Below are 19879 nucleotides of genomic sequence, written 5' to 3' on the forward strand. Positions count from 1 at the left end.
GTTATCCAACAACATAAGGACATTCTTCTATAACGCCACATGATCCATACCAGAGGTATTTCCATACAACTCATGGCCAATCTAACCATTCTGTTTCTGTAAATGGTTTCACTGAAACACAGACATGCTCATTCACGTACTGTATATGGCTGCTTTCGCACTCCAATGGCAGCTTTGGGTAGTTTTATCAGTGACCGTGTATGCAAAAGGTCTGCTGGCCTCTATTTATGCTGGTCTGCATAAATAGACGACTACATCTGGCACAAAAACAGGTCTGACAAAGGAATGAAAGCCTCCAAGAGACAAAAATCACAACTCCTCAAAATTCTCAGACCCAGAACTTCCAGAATAAAGGTAAAACAAAGATCTTTCATGTAAGACTCTACAATTATGTCACAAGTGCTAAGATTTTCTTCTTGGCTTTCACAAAAGATGAACAGTTACTTCTCTGATTAACCATGCACTTAGAATGTGAAATCACCAGACCTTTCTGGGACTATAAAATCTCTTACACTAATCCCTGAAGATCTAGCTACCACCACTATGGCATATTTGTCAGACAAGGGAAAACAGTGGACAGATAATATTTGATGCTTGACCTTGAGTATATTTATCAGAGTAGATCAAAACCTTCCATTTAATGGTTATTTCCCCAGAATGTTGAATGTTTAACTGTAAAAGGGAGTCTCAGATTACCACCAGCTGACAAAATCCCACACTGATACCATGACAGGTACAGTAGTTATCAGAAAAGGTGACATGAGAGACCTCAGAAATGTTCCTCTAAATATTTAATTCTGGGGAAATTATCAAAGAATCAATGTACAGCTCAGAGAGCTGCAATCCCTAATAGACATATACTTAATACAACTCTTTGTCTAATGTGGAACATTGTCTAATTTCTTTTAAAATGACAATTTAAATGTAAAATCTATTAGTACAGTTGAGCTGCTCTAATGGCGAGCACGCTTGTAATCCAGTACTTGGAAAGCTGTGACAGGAGGATTGCTAGCTTGAGGCCACGCTGTGCCACATGCTGAGTTCAAAGACAGTCTGGACTGTACAGTGACAGCCTGGTTCAACATACCAAGGGCGGGTGGTAGCAATAAGCTGGCACTCAAATTTGATCTATTTAGTATCTCACCCTGCATGCGGCTATAGTTCTGACAAATAGGATTCTCTCTACAAAGAGAACTCTAGAAACAATTGGTTTTCATTTGCCAGAAACAGTAGTACATATTCACCATGTTGTATTGGATTAATTCAACTTTCATAATTTTTTATTACTTTACCACAACACAGCATTAGGCACCAGCGTTTCACTGCACTGATAATATTAAGCCACTGGACTTTGTGGTAAGACATGCTGCCAGAAAAGAAAAAGTAAATACCAGGAGAGAAAAGTGGCCTACCACTAGTAATGAACTTCTAGGGACCAATGGACTGCGCAGTGTCAGGGTATACTCTCCACGGTGAAAGGAAAGTCATTTTACTCTTATATCACTATACTTAAGAAGCAAACAGCTCGCTGAGTGTCTTTGGACACTGGAAACAAAATATACCAATCTGTCCATGCTGCTCTGTTCTATTCATTGAGTCCTCTAAAATTCTGCGATTATTAAATGTGTCCCTAAGGGAGAGAAATGTGTCCCAGTCACTATAGTGTCTCTGTCACTAGACCATAATGACCCTATGACTGAACTGTGCTCTGAGTATCAATAAGGAACCACTGGCAAGAAGAATCACAACCAAGATCCCTTAGAAGGGCAAAGTCATGTTCTGCTTTGCCAAAGCAAGACTCTTTTTTGGAAAAAGTTTTGGCAGCTTTGTACTCACACTGGTAAAGAATGGAAATCTAACCAAAGGTGTCTATAAAACCTCAACTGCCCTTCAGGAATTATCACCTGATCAAGTTATAGTCTATCTGACAGGAACACTCTATTATTACATGGTAATGGTATACACAGGACAGTATTCATTCACTGATTGTGAAGCATAAGCAGATGGTTCACATTTTCAGTGACTACTCCTGATAAAACTACTTTTTCTTCCTCAACTAAGGCTTATGACTGACTACATGGGGATTCTCCGTGATTTGCTAAGTGAGAAGGAAAAACTATGAGCTACAATCACAGATGATTCTGCATTATACAACAGTACCATATATAGACACTGGTTCCTTCAACCATCTCAAGGTGTTTTTGTTTTGTTTTGGCAATAATACAAGATTGTAAATGTAGGGTCCCTGAACTGAGATACATTCTCAGGCCTTTAAAAAAAAAAATTTTTTTTTTTTTTTAGAAAGGATCTCCTAAGTTCCTCAGTTGCCTAAGCTGGACTCAAACTTGTGATTCTATCTCAGCCTCCCAGAGTGCTGGGATTATGGGCACATGCAGGCCAGGTACCTAAAAGTTAAAAAAAAAAAGAAAAAAAAAATCCTCCCACTAAGAAGTATATATCATAGTCTACACTAACAAGCAGGGGAAAGTGAGGCACAAACATATTAAACAGGTACTAATCATGATTTCCAGTTCAGGTCCTAAAAAAAGAAACAAGTAAAATCTTAGTATAATTCATTACAAACACATGTTTGTAAAAAAGAAAAAAGTTTGTGATCCAAAGCAAAAATTTGTATTTCAAAGCAAATTTCCCATAATAATGGAAACTGAGGTGATTTGTTCCACAACCCCAAAATATTCATATACAATTGATTACCAAACTGTCACACAAAATAATGAGAATAAAAAACATAAACAAAAAGAAACAAATTAACTTGCATTTATCTTGGGAAACATTCATGGCTGGTGTGAGGGAGAAAAGAGGAGGGTCACTGTGCAGGACAACTTTCACTTTACTAATGGAATCACCATCATTTCTTGGCTCTGTGAATCTTTTTTTGTGCAAATGTGCAACTTTTTAACAAGGCACCTAACCAATAGCACTTGCTTTTGCCTTCTTTAGACATTTCACTGAAAATAAGACACTACACTACTGTCAAACCGCTGTTTTAGATAACTACGATTATTCTGACACTATTGCAAAACTCAGCAAGTAATAATTTTCTTAACAGTTCATCACAATGTGAAATCCTAAACCTTATCAAAGAACTTTTCATATTGCCACATTAAGATTCACTGGTCCAAGCCAGGCGTGGTGGTGCACAGTTATAATTCCAAAATTCTGGCAGGCTGAAACAGGAGGACCTTAATTAGAAAAGTACACTCACTCAGGCAGGTCTACAAAATGTTGGCATTTCACTGTACAGAAGCCAAAATTTAACATATTCACTATCACTAGCCACACAGAGTAGCAGATGCCTGTAATCTCAGCTCCTAGAAAGCTAATGTAGGAGGACCGCCCTGAGTTTGAGGCCAGCCAGGGCTACATACTGATTTTGAAGCCAGCCTACACAATAACAAAAACAACAACAAAAATTCGCGATCACTAGCGAATTCATTGTAGAAAGGCCTGTGCTCACTTCAGCAGCACATGTACTAAAACTGAAATGATACAGGGATTAGCAATGGCCCCTGTACAAGAATGACATTAAAAGGGTTGAAGCAGAGGCTCACAGCAACTGATAATTTTCCAAAAAAATCTCAATTTTCACTTGAAATTTCAGATTTTATCATGATCAACAAGTACACACTGTCAAGCTGTTTTCCTTAAAAGCAAAGGCTCACTTCACTCACTTAAGAACGCATCTATGAGATACTCACGTCAGGACAGTCAGAGTCAGTTCAAGTGAGAATGAAAACAGCTCAGTCCAGCTCATAACTCACTTGCACAAGAGCAGTTCTGTGTGACAGCCATCATGTTTCTGCACTTACAGGTCTTATGAACAAGTCCTGTTTAATCACAAAGACTGGTAAAAAGATAAATACTCACAGAGTTTTTAAAATAGTAACTTTTTAATGCTTCAACAAGAAAATTCTTAAGCAAAACACTGTTTTACAATAAGTAAGTGATGACAGTAAGGACCAACAGTATGAAATGGCTACAACTTTTTGAACCACTTTTGAACCACAGTACAACTGTCAACACAGTAAAAAAGAAAACACTTAGTGGGGCTGGGGATTTAGCTCAGCGGCATAAGCACCTGCCTTACAAGCAGGCAGTCGCGAGTTCGATCCCTGGTACCGATAAAAAGAAAAAAAAAAAGAAAACACTTAGTAATGTTCAGTTAACTCTAAAACTAAGACAAAACTAGACATCTTTTTTTTAATGTCAAATTTTGGTTAGCTACAGGAATTTTCTTCACTCTGGAATCTGGTAAAAGAATAGATTTTATCAGGCACTTGTTTTTCTTATAGCAAATATCACTTTAAACAATGGCTCCTGAAGTTTCTGCTTAGGTACATGTATATGCATTCTACTCACTTACCACTGGCCACAGCAAGTTCCATGGCCAAGTTCAATGCCAATGGGAAAAGTGAAGTACTCACCACAGGAGGCCCTCTGGGAGAACCCCAGGAAAGAAGAGAAGGAAATACTTCTGAATAATACCATCTATGATAAGCAATAATTAACAAGTTTTCATCTTCACACCAAACAGAATCATATTTTACAGAGCACAAGCAGCCATCTGCTGGTAAGATAATACTCAGGATCTATCTCTAAGAAACTTTTCTCTATGAAATAAGACACTTGACTTTGTAAATAATCTTATTCTGACTGCTGTGGAAACAAGTCCATCACTTACAATTTTTTTAGTGAAGAATGAGTTTTAGGTCTCAAATAACCAACTCACACATCAACTTGGAACTCAAATTTTTCATAAGTTGTAGTCTGCAAGTCACAATTTAATTTTAATTTTAAAGTTTATTTTTAAACTTTAAAGTTTAATTTTAAAGTTATATATATTTATTAAATATATTTATCTCTTTTTTAAACAGTAGTTAAGAACTACTGTTGTGGACATCCATCCTATTTATCACTGCTAAAGTTTGAAAAGACCTTTGAATTTTCCTGTTATTTCCATTAGCTAGTGATATCTATGACTTAACAAAGATACTGGAATTCAAAACTCTTTAAACTTCTCTCACAGCTAAGGACACAGCATATTAATTAGTCCCTAAAAGAAATCTCCAACTAAGCAAAGCAATGTGGTTTTGGATGGTGGCAGCAGCAGTGCCAGCCGTTCCCCAGCAGCTGAAATTGCGGAGTGCCTATACATGAAACACTAGAGCCAGCAGAGCAGCATCTGCAACAGAACCAGTTATCAGCTGCTTTCCCAAGCCTTGATCTGCAGTATGGTTTTGGGAATGTTCCGAGAAGCTCGGATTTCAGTCTGTATCTCTAGCACTCCCCTATGACTCTGAGAATGCCTACTATTTTTAATAAATCCTTACTCTATCACAATAGGCTGAGTGACTTTTGTTGTTTATAATGAACTATAATTTGTAGTGACTATCATTCTCTTTTTATATAATAAAATTGAGCTTTAAAATGCTAAGCAATTTCTAAGGTTTCAAGATCTGTTTTATTTACATTACACCAATTCTACAATTACTTAAATAGTACTGGGAAAGTAACTGAAATTTATCATCATTACTCTAAAATGTGAGTTGGCAAATGACAAGTCCGTGCATGGGTCCAATACAACCTGCTTTAATTCAGCACATAAGCTAAGAATAGTTTCTCAGGTTTTTCTGAGTGACCATCATCAGATTTCAATCTTAGTATCTGACACAATAAAATTTGATTCTGAGACAGCCATTTTTATTCATTTAACTATGGTCTATGATCCCACTCCAATAGCAGATTTCTGTATTTTACCTTTGGCGTCAGCTTTAAACAGTGTGCTGTTAAGAAGTGCTCACAGAAACAAAAGTATATGCGTACAGTATGGATAGCTGTGCCACCCTCGTTCTCTACTTATAACATACAGTATACAACATGCCACACAATTTAATCAATAACCACGTCAAAGCAGCCAGGCATGGTGGCACATGTCTGAAGCTCCAGCACTGAAGAGGCTGAGCCAGGAGGATTGCTACAAGTTCAAGGCCAGTCTGGGCTACACAGTGAGTTCAAGGCCCACCTAAACTACATAATGAGACTGTGTCCTTAAACAAAAAACCATACATGAATTAATTAATGAATTAATTACAATGAAGTTAATCCACAAAAGGTTTATTAACTTTGTTTTTGTTTTTCTTCTTTTCTTTTTTCTGCTTCCACAGCAAAGGAAGACATAGGAAACTAGGAGGTAGTGACAAGAAGAACTGTCTTCTAAACAATCGCAAGCTGGAAACCAAGAGCCAAATGCATCTTTATTTCCTAGAATTCCTTAGAAAATGGTAAGGCCAGCAGTAAATCAGACTTCTACAAGAAATGAAGTAAATGGCACTGAGTTTTTAAAGAGGGGTACAGAACAAGATTTGAGAGAGGAGCAAACGGTGTCATGTCAAAGGAAGCCTTAAACACATATCAAAATTCAGAGATTAGCTATAGTTACCATAAATACCCTATAGGGTATTTATCAAAGCTTACTCCTGTCTCTTTTATTCAAGTGTTGTTTTTCCCCTGTCCTTAGTTAGCAGTACTTCCAGCTCTATCTGACCACTCCCCAATCCCAGAGTGACTTCCTGTGGGTAAAAATAAAAGCCTTTGTTCAAGTGCTCTGCAGTAGAGAAGGCAACAAAGTAATCACCTACAGACATTTTGACATAAATCCTACTTTAAAGGCTGCAAATTAACTAATGATGGTATTAATTTGTAAAGAAAAATAGTCACAATGTTTTTCATTTTACTTTTTTCCCCCAAATCAAGATCAAATTAGAACCACCTGTGAGAATTTATGAGCTTTGACCTCACTATTTTGGAATGTGAGCTGGCTGTTCAGAATTTAAAACACATTCTTTTCTGGAAATAAGGTTGTGTATGATATAATTATTCGTAAGGTAGTTCATCAGAAATGCTAGTAATAATGAACAATAAAGAACAGCAAAACTCACAAGATCACAGAAACAGAAGACAATTTAAAGATGTTTCCTTTATTTTTACAGTAACAGCTGTAGAGAGGAGAAGGTTGGATCGCTTGCCCAGAATCACAGGGGCATGTAAAACCAGAGCTGGGAAGGAGCCAGATCTATGGTACAGCCACACATTTTCCAGATTGAGCCATCTCTATTATGAATTACATTTTTAAGTATGTATGTCTCAGTATAAATTTACCAGTATGTCTGCGCAGCTGTATTAATAAACAGCTGCATCTGACTCTGTTAGTTGATGGTTTACATAATAATGCAGCAAACAAGCCGAGTGTGAAGCCAGCTGTACCCAGAACATCTGCAGTGTATTTCCTGTCTTAACTACTGTGAAATCTAGAATAATCTTTCAGGACCCGCGAGTAAAGGGGCTTTCCCATGAGAGACTGAACTCTTGTCCTAAATACTGCTAAACCCAACTTGTTCTAAGTTTATTCAAATAGGTAACAGTGTGAAGGAATTCAGGAACACATTAAACAAAATTATAGCAAATTTATAGTTCGTTTGGTCTAGCTGTGTAGAAAAATTGCTTCACAGTCCTAGCTGTGACCTCTCTTCTTCAGTCTATAGTACCTTTTTTAAGTTGTTACATTACTCTACCCTATGCTTTGTATAGGGCACTATCCGTTTCTCCTCTCTCTGGTCCCCTGATCCACGTGTCTTATCTTTTGCAGGAAGTTGTCATTTCATGTCTGTTTCCCTTACCTATTGGATATGACCCAGGATTGTATACATTTTTATGTATTTCTCTTTTACTTTCTATAAAATTTTCTCTATCATTCTAGTTTCCTTCAACTTGATATACCATTTACTTTGTTCTCTATTAGCACAAATGGAATTACTATTGTTTTCCATCTCTCATTTTTTTCACACAGCCTCTTTAGCCCTTCATTTCCTCTCACATTCTTACAGTCCCAAAGGAACTACACAGCTTGAAGTACAGTTTATAATCAAGATATATGCCAGTATCATTACCTTTGACAGATTAAAAAAAAAGCAGTGATTGACCTATAAGACAGGCCAAGATTTAATAGAAAATAAGTCTAATTCTTTTCCAACCAAGAATTCATCTTATCTAAAATATCAACACTTATTTCAAAAGTAAATTTAGAGAGATATATAAGAACACACAACATAATACTTAATTAAAGCTAACACATAATACAAATAAGAACAGAAGAAGGCAAATGCAGTAAAACTACAAAATGCAAATTCCAGTGTAAATACAGGACCACAGAACAAGGCAAATATCCTAGCAGAGGAGTCATTCATCTTTACAACACAATCCTGAATTTCATATTATACATTACAGAAAGAAATTCTGTCGCTATGACACTGTGCCTAAGAGACAGTCCAGAAAAAGTATAAGAGGGTGAGAAGCCACAAAGTCCTAGACTGATGTGTTTAGGAAATCGTCTGTGGTGCTTCAAACACCCTAACTGATCATCACTACCTTGAAAACCACTGACAACCTTAAGGATATTTAAACTCAGGAAAAACTTCCCTAAATACTCTTCTACAAATAACTGAAAATAAGTCAAGTATAGGAACTTTCATCCTTGTGGACCACACTTAAACTACTACTGCCTGTAAAAAGACACATGGTTTATACTGAGAGATAAAAAGTTAGTAAGTTTTAAATCTCCTGCTCTAAAGTGTGAGAAGAGCAGGAAAATTTTTTTTAACTCCCCAGTGAGAAGGATTTTTACTCTGTGGTACTTAGCTGAATCTTTCAAAGGGCAAAGGAAAGCGTCAGCTCACATCTTAGTTTAAAATACTGAAGAGCCTGATGCTGCTGAGGCAAATACATAAGTCACTTACAAAATTGAATACTGTATACTAATTTCTTGAAAATACGTAATTTTCTAATGCTAGAAAGATTACCTCAAAAGCAGTAAATAGTGATTTATAACACAATCTGAAGTACATACTTTTTAAAATAGAAATGTCCAATGATCTAAGATTGCATGATTTATTTTAAAATGCTAAGTCAATGCACATAATTTACACATGTAAAACTGATAGTCTTATAGAAGTAACTAGTTAAAAATACCAAGACATAAAATTCTCAAATTTATAGCAGCATGAAAAGGAAGCATTATAGTGCCCTTTTCAATCACTACAGATGCATCAGTACTTACTAATCTAGTGATGAAAAGTCACCAAAATAAGTAAATATTCAGTGGTAACTGTCAGCTGTACCAGCTCCTAGTAGATGAAGAGGAGCAAAGTGTGACAACAGGGGGTGGGGGTGTGACAAGAGGGCTGATGGGGTAGGGCATGAGAAAGATCAAAGCGTATTATGTGCATGCAAAGTCTGCCAACATGAAGCCCATTAACCTGTATAACAAATGGGGCAGGGTGCAAACAGCTCCCTTGGGCTGGAAAAGGTCTCTAGGCAAGTAACTGCTGCCACCTGTGTGCAGCACAGGGCTCGCCCAAGACAGATAATGACTCTTTCTATCTTTAAGACATGCTATACTGGCCCCCACATTTCAAGATACTGGCTTTACAAAAGACCCCATATTTTGCTTGTATCAGTAAATTTTAGCATGTTTATTTTAAAAAATTGGAAACGCTGTTGAAATTCATTGATATCACCACATTAATATATCTAATCTCACAGTTTAAATATAACTTAACTGAATATAGCATGGCTAGAGAACCAGGTAAGTACATTACTAAATCAGCTAAGTACCACACAAGTAAAGGAACACCCTTTTCACTGCAGAAATTAAAAAAAGTTCCTGCTCTTCTCACAGTCTCTCTTCTGCATACTGGATACTTCTTCTATTTGGTTCCACGAGGGTGGGGTCCCTAATTTCCATTTTTGTTCCCAATTTCAGAATGCACTCTGTTTCCAATGTTCATTAAATACTTTCCAATGAGTTCTTCCTGACCAAGCTGAGAAATTTGAATTTGAAAGTCAGCATCCTAAATCGTAAAACATATTTAAAGACCTAAAACTTTCTTCACAAACACTTTTTCAAAGTTTAATGTTCATATTAAATACACTGGGCTGGGGGTTTAGCTCAGCGGCATAAGCACCTGCCCTGCAAGCAGGCGATCGTGAGTTCGACCCCCAATACTGGAAAAAAAGAAAAAAAAAAAAAAAAGTACATATTAAATACACTACACAACTAAAGCCAGTTAATATTAGCCAGTTAACATAAATTAACACAAACACACTTAGGTTTTTTTCACAATTCTCTTTCATAGTCTTATTATATATACTTTCCAGTTTTTCTGATGATTTTACCCATTATCTTGAATAACTTTTTAGCAAATTCTTGCCATCCTCACTTTTCATGAGGCTGTTTTGGCTAGTTTATACATCCTTTAACATTTTCCCCCAAAACTTTATCTAAAAAAAGATTTTTTACAAGCAGTAAGTAAACCAATTATTTCCCATGCTGGTCTCACATTTTTATGCATATTATGAGCCAGTTAGGTTTTAACAAATTAACAAAGTAAAAGATTCTTAACTCAGAAGTCCGTAAAACCCTACATAAATGAAGATAACATGCCTAAGTCATAAATATTTAGAAGATACTACACAGTATGACTACATATGATGACTTACATTTTATTTTTCTCAACTAAAATTTAATACACAAAACTACAGTTATTGAAATGGATAAATATTCTGATTTCTTTAAGCTAGGGCAATACTACTTCAAATACAACAATCTGGAAAAAATACATCACTTTTATTTCATACTGTATCATTGACTTTGAGACATAATCTAAAACGAAGACTGATTTTACAATTAATATTGGCCAACTAGTATCACATCACATTTGTAAATAGGCAAACAGAATCCACATTTACAAATGGGAAGTCATTTTGGAAACAATCCCAACAACAGTGGTCTATCCTCCTAACCTTACTTATTTTAAGTGGTTAAGGAGAGATGGTTTGAGCTGGAAAACCATGAATGTTTATCAAAATTCCTAAGCCTAGAATTTAAAAATAAGCTAATCCCACAATGCAAAGTCAGGTTAATGGTAGAGCACCAATGACTTCTAGCTCTCCAAATTTTTAAAGAAATAGCCTCCCATCAGCAGTTAACAATGGTACTCATGAAAAAACACAAACTTGGGAGTCAAACAGAGGAAACACTTTAACCAATTTATTTCACTAATATTTTCCCTGTCACATATATATTGTGTGGCAGAAAATACTAAACCTAAAAGCATAAAATTCAGATTCTAAGTGAGAAGAAAATGAAGTCATTTTTCCTATCTCATAAGGATATACAAAATAACAAAATATATGTGATGGTACATTAGATTCATGAAAGTATGATACTCTCAAAATGGGTTAGAGGCTTTTCAAATGTGCTATCACAAAAATAAGTAATTTAGAAAGAATGGCAATTTTGACAAAATTTGTTTAAATCCTGAAACTGTGAGTTCACCAGTCAAAAAAAAACACATTAAAAACACATAGGCCACCATGTTCTTTCTTGCAGGCTGGACCATTCTCACACCATAGGGTGCACCTTTTCTCTGCTTTTACTTGGTCCAAACTTGCTCTGCACAGCCCATTTCTTTTCCTTCTTTTAATAAAACTCTGCACTACCACTAAAATAAATAAATAAATAAAACTTTAAAAAATATATTTGTAGGCTTGTATCACAAAAAACTCAATTTCTCTCATCTATAAAGCATTTTATAGATGAAAGAAATCATTTTAAACTTCATCACGCAGTCCACCCAGTTCACTCAATTGGACGTGGCAGTACACATGTGTAATCCCAGGCTGAGGCAGCACTGTCATGAGCTCCAGGCCAGTCTGCACTACAATTATGAGACCATGTCAAATCCAATTCAATCAAAACCCAAAAAAAACCTAAAACTCACCACCCACGTCAGAACCATGTAGCAACACACACATGAAAAGATTATCAACATTTTTTGTTCTCTTACATGAGAAATCCAAAACATGAAGAGCAAAATGAAAGAAAATGATAGGAACAGAGAGACAGAATCTGCAGAAATGGACAAAGGAGCTAGTGACGGAGAAGAGATGGGCAGGAGGGAAGGAGGTAAAGTAAAAAAGATCATGATGTAAATATGTATCGTTCCTCAGGAAAAATACAGCAAACATTTTAATAAAAAATTACAATCACTAGTCACCAAAGAAATCCAGATTATAACCACAATGAAATGCCAGTAAACTTCCATTCAAATAGCTGAAAAAGGACTAACATACACTATGTATCAACCAAGATATGAAACAATCTGAACTTTCATACATTGATAGCTTAACTCCAATCTGATACAACCATTTTTGTTTTACTAGGTTAGCATTTGCTAATCTTAAACAGTTATATACTTCATTCAATTATCCATCAATTCCATTCTAATACATAAAAATATGTACGCAATTTAAAATGTTCACAGCAATTTTATGTAGAATGCCCTTGAAAACTAAAATGTTCCTTAACCCTAAAAGAGTGTTACTATTTTTATATGTGTACACAAACACCCACACACACGCATGATTAAGAGACTTAAGAAAAATGCAAAGTATTGCTTGATGCAACACAGATGATGCACGCAGTCCCTGCTAAACTAGAGGCTGGGGCAAGAGGACTGCTTGAGCTCCAGAGTTTGAGACCAGCCTGCACAACATGAAAAAACCACTGATAAAATACTTACCCAAGAACTCTGTAACAAACACAGGTCAGTACAAGGTATCAAAAATATATGAGGAATATACAAAATTTAAAAGAAAATTATTACAGTAAAAAATGCACTTTAATCTTTCACTCCTGACATCTTCTGAAGCAGTTCCAGAAATGCTCTTCTGTGCGGTGTTTGCTGCTGCTGGGTGGCATCCAGTGGAAAAGCATTACAGTGTATTCTCGCCCATCTTAACTGGACCTCGCACCCAAAGTCTAAGTGACTGTGAACAGTAAGCATTTTGAAATGACTTACGACGCTGAGGCAGCAATGACAGCAGAGACACTCGAGAGGACTTCACAAGTGCTTCAGAAAGTGGTTAAGCATGACAGGATGTGTGTTCAATGCTTGGAGAAGTATTCTGCTGGGGAATATGGCAATGTGTTTTCACTGTAATAAGGTTTTAAACTTAAACATTCACCGTATCTTTGACGACATTTCACATAGGGATGACCTCTGATGGGAAAGACACCGACTAGGAGGGAAGTGGGGAGGCTGTGGGAAGGGAGAAAATACTATGGATCTTGCTTTCCCTAGTGGTCATATTGGTGTAACATATGTTTCCAAAAGAAAAAGTGCATCCAACCCCAGTATCACACAGAAAGAAAATAAGTAAATTATGGGCACACTAATTTATGGCACTATAAATCAAAAAAAGGGCTGGGTGTACTGATCACACCTGTAATCCCAGCACTCAGGAAGCTAAGGCAGGAAGATCACCATGAGTTCAAGGCCAGCCTGACAGAGTGAAACCCTGTCTCAAAACAGACCAAAAATTTTTAAAAAAATTTAAAAATGTAAAGTAACTTGCAATATGTTTCAGTTAAACTACTTAGATGATTAGAAATCAGGCATGCTACATAATGAAAACCAGTATTCTTTTTTTTTTTGGCAGTACCGGGGATTGAACTCATGACCTTGTGTTTGCCAGCCAGGTGCTTATGCCACTAACCTAGATTCCCAGCCCAGTCTTTGTTTTTTTTTTTTTTTTTGAAACCAGTATTCTACCACAGGTAAATTAACAGCATGTGAATTCCTTTTTAAAAATCATACTAAAAATGTTCACCTATCTGCACAATGTTCTAAGAAATATAATATTTTAATTGAAAATGCATCTTACTCAGGAAAATGTACAGGAAAAAAATTGAAAATGCATCAAAATGAAAGAAAACTAAAGTGCAAGCTATTTTCTAGATGCTAACACATTTAAATAATATAGTACCAATATATACTTTTAAAATGTTTACAATTAAAAAGAGCCAATTACTTATAAATAACATTACTTATTAAACCTAACATCTCCATTATTTGTTTAACAATTCACTGTATTGAAATCGTTAGCCACTTTATTGTTTGTTCTATGGAAAGGCTAAGCCCCCCACCACGTAACCTCAATAGAACTCACCACCTTGTGCTTACCAGGCAGACACTTATGCCACTGAGCTATATCCCGAGTCCTATGCCTCTACCTTAACCCGTATCCCAACCAGCCAAAAATCTTAAAAGTAATCGAACAGCTTTTCATTCTGTCTTCTAAACTTATTTTAGGATCCCTGAATCCCTCAAACTTAACTACACATTTATATTACATACAAACATACATACGTATCTCCTTTTCAATGAAATGAAAATGCTAGTTGTCAAATCAGTTGACAGTGAGTGCATTTTATTATCTGCTTGAATAAAACTATTCATTAATCAATACCCAATACTTCATGTTTGTAGAAACTAAACTTCAAAAATTTCTTCAAAATCTTTAAAGTCTAAAAACTATACCACATGTAGTCATTAGTCTAAAGAAATAGCAGCAATTACAACCACCTATACACAGCTATAACTTCAAATTTCATAATTATTTGTACTCTATAAAAATATTACTTCTGGTGGTGCACACCTGTAAGTCCAGCACTCTGAGAGACCGGAACAAGAGGATTCCAAATGTGAGCCCAGGCTAGGCCACTCAGCAAAACCCTGTGTCAAAAGCAAAAATAAAGGGGAGCTCTGGGGAAGCACCTCAGAGCAAAGGACTTGGGTCAATGTATGGTACCTCAAGAAACAGAAAGTACTATACTTCATTTTGTTCAGATACAGAGACAAAAAATCAAATTCACATTTCAGTCACTATATCAAGGGTTCCAGAAAACATTAAAGAGATGTAACGAGTAAAATGAATGTTATAGCTGCACTTGGTGGAGCATGTCTAGAATACCTGCAGTTGGGAAGCTGACAAAAGAGCATCACCATGAGTTTTAGGCCAGCCTGGAATACATGAGTCCTGAGACCCTGTCTCAAAATAAAACAAAACAAACATCATGAATTAACTATTCGAAATAATTAAGAATGTTTAAACAATTTAGAAATTATGTACCACATGTACACATGTATACTAGGTAAAGTCACTGTAAAACCATATAACTGGAGCACAATAGAGAAATGAAAAAGCTTTCAGTAAGTCATGGTATAAATTTTGCACTGCTAATACACAAAACTGTACACGTATCCAAGTGAGTATTTCCAAAAACTAATACCCATTCTTTCTTCTCTAGTCTAAAAAAGCAAACAAACAAAAACCAGCAGTTCTAAAGCCTTTATATGAGACTAAGACCAATAAGCACAGGTACATTTAAGAAAAAAAAAAATTGGAGATCAAGAGAAATCCATCACCACTGACCAGTTATATAAATCCCTCCACCTAATTCACTTCTCTCCAATGTCTTCAAGAGTATAGTCCCCAAACCAGCAGTACCAGTATGAGCACCACCTGAATTTACTGGAAACACAAATTCTCAGAAACTGGAGGGGTAGGAGGCTGAATGAGCTGGTTTTGGGTTTTCGCTCATGGTACCAGAAATTGAACAGGCCACTATCTTACCACTCACTGAGCTATATACCCAAAAGCCTTTATTTTGAGCCAGGATCTCATTAAATTGCCTAAGCTGGTCTAAAGTTTGTAACTACCTTAGTCTCCTGCATGGTTAGGATTACAGTCATGTTTGTGCCACCATGACCCACCAAGCATCTATTTTAACAAGCCTCTTGGGTGCTTTCAATCCACACTAAAACCTAAGAACCACTGTCATGGTTCTTGGTTAAACCTTCATTCCTTACCACTGTCATGACAACAGCCTCTTGATCCAATGTATCAACCAGGGTGCTGCCAGGACGCTTGGTTTATATTATTTCCCTATTCAAATTCTTCCAAAGGGTCTCCCAACGTTCCAATGCCCTGGCCTAGCCAAAGGACTCTCCTGATTTGGATACTGCCATTATGTCTTCCTATTCCTCCACTACTTCTTGGAATATCCTTTCTTCTACCCTTACCCACCACCTCCCCATTCAATCCCACAAGATTTGCTTCTGATCTGGAAAAACAGTTAAGTAACCCCTCCCATGGGCTCCGTCAGCCACCCCTGCTGTGCTATCCAGCTCTTCCCTACTATACCTTCTGCTGACTTGGTGCACACTGCCTAGTACATAACAGAGACTAGATAAAATGTAATTGAGAAATGGGATAAAAACACAAAAAAAGACCTTTCTCATACTGAAATTTTAAAGTCCTCATCAATGGTCATTTCCTTTCTGCCCCTAAATTTCTAGTGTCTAACAATGCTAACTCAGAACAAGTACCTTTTAGAAGTTTAAAAGTTGAATGAATAACTCCTTTAGAAGCCTAAATAAGATGTTGTAGGACTGGGGATACAGCTGAGAAACAGAGCACTTGCTTATTAGCATGCACGTGCAAGGCTCTGGATTTGATCCTCAGCACCATTATATAAGTAATAAGTAATCAATTAACTAATTAGAGCTATTGTAGTCTCACAAAACCAATAAAGACCTCGTAAAAATCTATACAAAAATATTATTTCCTGATACAGAATAAAAGTTTTCTGTAATGTCAATAAAAAGACTTTTTGGGAAAAGACTGAATCTAGGGTTGGGCAAGATAAAACTATATGATAAATCTTCAACAACCTGGGTCGGAAAGAAAGCTCCCTTAAAAAAAAAAATCACAAAACACAGCATGTTGAAAGAGAATCTGAGTTTTCAGTGGCCAAAGCTAGGATAAGGTAGATAAGGTAGAACAACAAAGTTAAGTAGTGATAATATTACATTATAACCCAGAGAACAAAATAAATACTCCAGGTCCATACCGACAAGGGAATCCGTTTGAAAACAAAAACATAAGGAGGAGAGGGTCTGGAGATGTAGTTCAGTGGTAGAGTGCTTACTTACCCAGAACATGCAAGACCCCAGAGTCTACCCCCAGCAAACCAAAACAAAACACAGCAAACAGAAAAGAATGAACCTGGGAAAATGTGAGCTCCAAGCAAAACAAAGGAACAAGAAAATACCCAGTGGGAAACAATAATTGGGTTGGGTTATAGCTCAGTGGTAGACAGACTCTCGCTCTTAGGCCCAAGGCCTGGGTTGGAGATCATAAGCATCACAAAATTGAAAATAAATCACAACCCTGGAATAGTGGCTCCCAGTTGTAGTTCCAGGACTTTGGTAGGCTGAGGCAGGAGAAATGAAACTTTGAACCTAGAAACTTACCGAGACACTGGCTCAAAATAAATAAATACATACATATATACATACATACATAAAAATTTTTTAAAAAATAAAGTGCTACGTAGCTCAGTGTGAAGGTCCTGGATTCAATTCCCAGGATGTCAAAAAATAAATATAAAAAATAAAAACACAATAACCCTTGCTCCAGACAAGATTCAATAATAAATTACTGATAAGGTTATAAAAATCAGGAAAAGCAAGAATTACTGTAGATCAGAGGAGACTAAAAAAGCAACTGAATGGAACATTAGGATCCTGTACTGGGAAAGCGAAAGAAAAAAAGAAAGGGGCTGGGGATTTAGCTCAGCGGCATAAGCACCTGCCTTGTGAGCAGGCAGTCGTGAGTTTGATCCCCGGTACCGATAAAAAGGAAAAAGAAAAAAAGAAACTGGAAAGGTAAACGGAGAAGATCCAGTGTAGTTTACTAAATACAAGTACCCTTACATAATGTTTTAATCTAGCTTGACAGGTTAGGGTAGCTCCAGGGACAGGTAAACTTAGCATTACCTTTGCAAGCCCTCTTTCTCCACGTCTAAAATTCTTTCACAATACCGGGCATGGTGGCGCAGGCCTGCAAATTCCAACAATCCCTGTACTTGGGAAGCTGAGATGGCAGGATTACTGTGAGTTCAAAGCAAATTAGGCCATCATGGGCAGCCTGTGGAATAAAGTGATTCAAGACCAGTATGGAATACATAATGAGACCTTTGCTTCAAAAAAAATTAATTAAATTATTTCATGAGTGTTCGAAGAAAACAAGAGACACAGCCACTGTTTACTTTCTGTCTTCTTCTAAAATCCTGTTATTTGCATTGTTTTACTCTGCTCTGCTTTGTTGTTTTGCTTTTATTCTTTAAAATAAAAAATATAAATTATTTCACAAGTATATAAATGCAAAAGTAATCATTTTATATAATTATACATCACAGGTTGACTAAGTCATCAAACAGATTATGGTAACTTTTATATTAATGTAAAAACCTTCATAAAGTTTTGAAAAATACATAGTGATGAGATTTTGAAGCCTGGAACTTGGCTGGGCACCAGCCCTGAGAAACAATTTATGTCTCCAAAAGTAACTTCTGTGAGGTTCTAGTTCCATTAAAAACAGAAACAAACAAACAAACAGAACCCCTCCTGCTCCATTTTAGCGTGTGCACTGAGCCCTCTCCAATCCCAAGACTCCACAATCACCCAAGCATTCCACTCCTAGTCCAACTCCATAAAAACCATTTCCTAGCTCCCCTTTCTGAGGAGTCTTGTACGTGCCTCAACAAAGGCCTCTGTGTCTCTCTGTCTCAACAGTGCCCAAAAAATCTAACACATAGAAAAGTCATTAAACTCAACTTTAATAAAAAAAATCCACTAGAATCTTAGCACTACACCAATTTTTCTTGTGTGTATTTTCAAATATGCATCTAATTTAATTGTCTCTCGGTTAAAGTAAAGGAGATTGATTCTTTACTCTCAAACAGCAATTTCCCATTCCTCAGTCGCTGGCTTTTGCTTCGGTTAATTAGCTATTCAGATAGCGAATCAATTCTCCATCCCCATAAACTCCCAATCTGCACATTCTGCTTCCCTAAATGGAGGATCAGTAGCAAGCCAGGGAGATGAAAATCAGACAGAAAAAAGCGGAGATGCTTAGTGCTTTTCAACATCATTCTCTAATTTCCAACCATTTTTTAGCAAAAGATGACCATTTTCCAATATTGCCAGAAATAGGTGACACCATTCATACCTACCAGCTCAACTTTTTCCTGCACAGAGTTAAAGCATTCTTCCCTCACAGACCCTTTTCGCATTCTTTACACGCACTGCATTTACAGCTGAAACATTCATGTTTTGCTTGAAATCCTTCACTAGTTCGCCTGTCAAATAAATGTCTAACCTCAGCATAGCAAAGTTCCACCTTACCTTTCCTAATTCTGGTCTGTTTCTAACTTACAAACCTCATGCTATCCACAAACCAATATATCAGAAGAGACAGTCTGAGGACTCTATGTCTTGTTATCCTTTCCCCGTTAAAACTCATGAATCTAATTTTTAGTTTAAATTACTTTAACATATGCAGATACTCTTGAAACTCTAGTAAAGTTATAAATGTGAACATTTCCTCAAAGTATTCAACAAATACACTTTTAGTACACAATTTCTAAAATGTGTAGGACACAGAGCAAGATAAAATCTTAACTGCTCCGGGGCAAGGTGGCCCACATTCACAATCCCAGCCCTGAGGAACAAGGACTGCCTGAGTCCAAGGCTGGCCTGAACTACAAAAGCAGACTACCTCAAAAACCAGCACTGACAGCAAACAAAAACTTCAACTATTGACAAAACTTGTTCTTACTTTCTGAAATCATTCCAGGAAAATCAGAGTATTAAATAGAAAAAGTATTCAGAATTATGGTAATTATTTTAATTCCTTTTACAATGTAATGGGATGTAACTAATGTACCTGAACACATATTAATGAATACAAGTTTCTTCTTAAAATATCTAAAACACGTTTTCTTTGAAGCCAATTTTAATTAAGATGTCTGAAAAATGGAATTATTTTAAGAAAAATCCATACAAGCAGACATTATCACTCTACTTTTCCTTGTTACTTGGCTCAAGACAAT

General features: G+C 36.5%; 1 protein-coding gene and 1 pseudogene across 13 annotated transcripts in view; one reads left to right on the plus strand and one right to left on the minus strand.

The window, feature by feature from the left end:
* Tbl1xr1 (TBL1X/Y related 1) overlaps positions 1–19879 on the minus strand; it is a 169060-nt gene that overhangs the window by 126357 nt on the left and 22824 nt on the right. The window lies entirely within an intron of this gene.
* LOC111756118 (U6 spliceosomal RNA) lies at positions 3471–3588 on the plus strand (annotated as a pseudogene).

The sequence above is a fragment of the Cavia porcellus genome, unplaced genomic scaffold, assembly GCF_034190915.1.
Source record: "Cavia porcellus strain 051 isolate PalLab524CR breed Dunkin Hartley unplaced genomic scaffold, mCavPor4.1 scaffold_17, whole genome shotgun sequence".
Taxonomy (NCBI): Eukaryota; Metazoa; Chordata; class Mammalia; order Rodentia; family Caviidae; genus Cavia; species Cavia porcellus.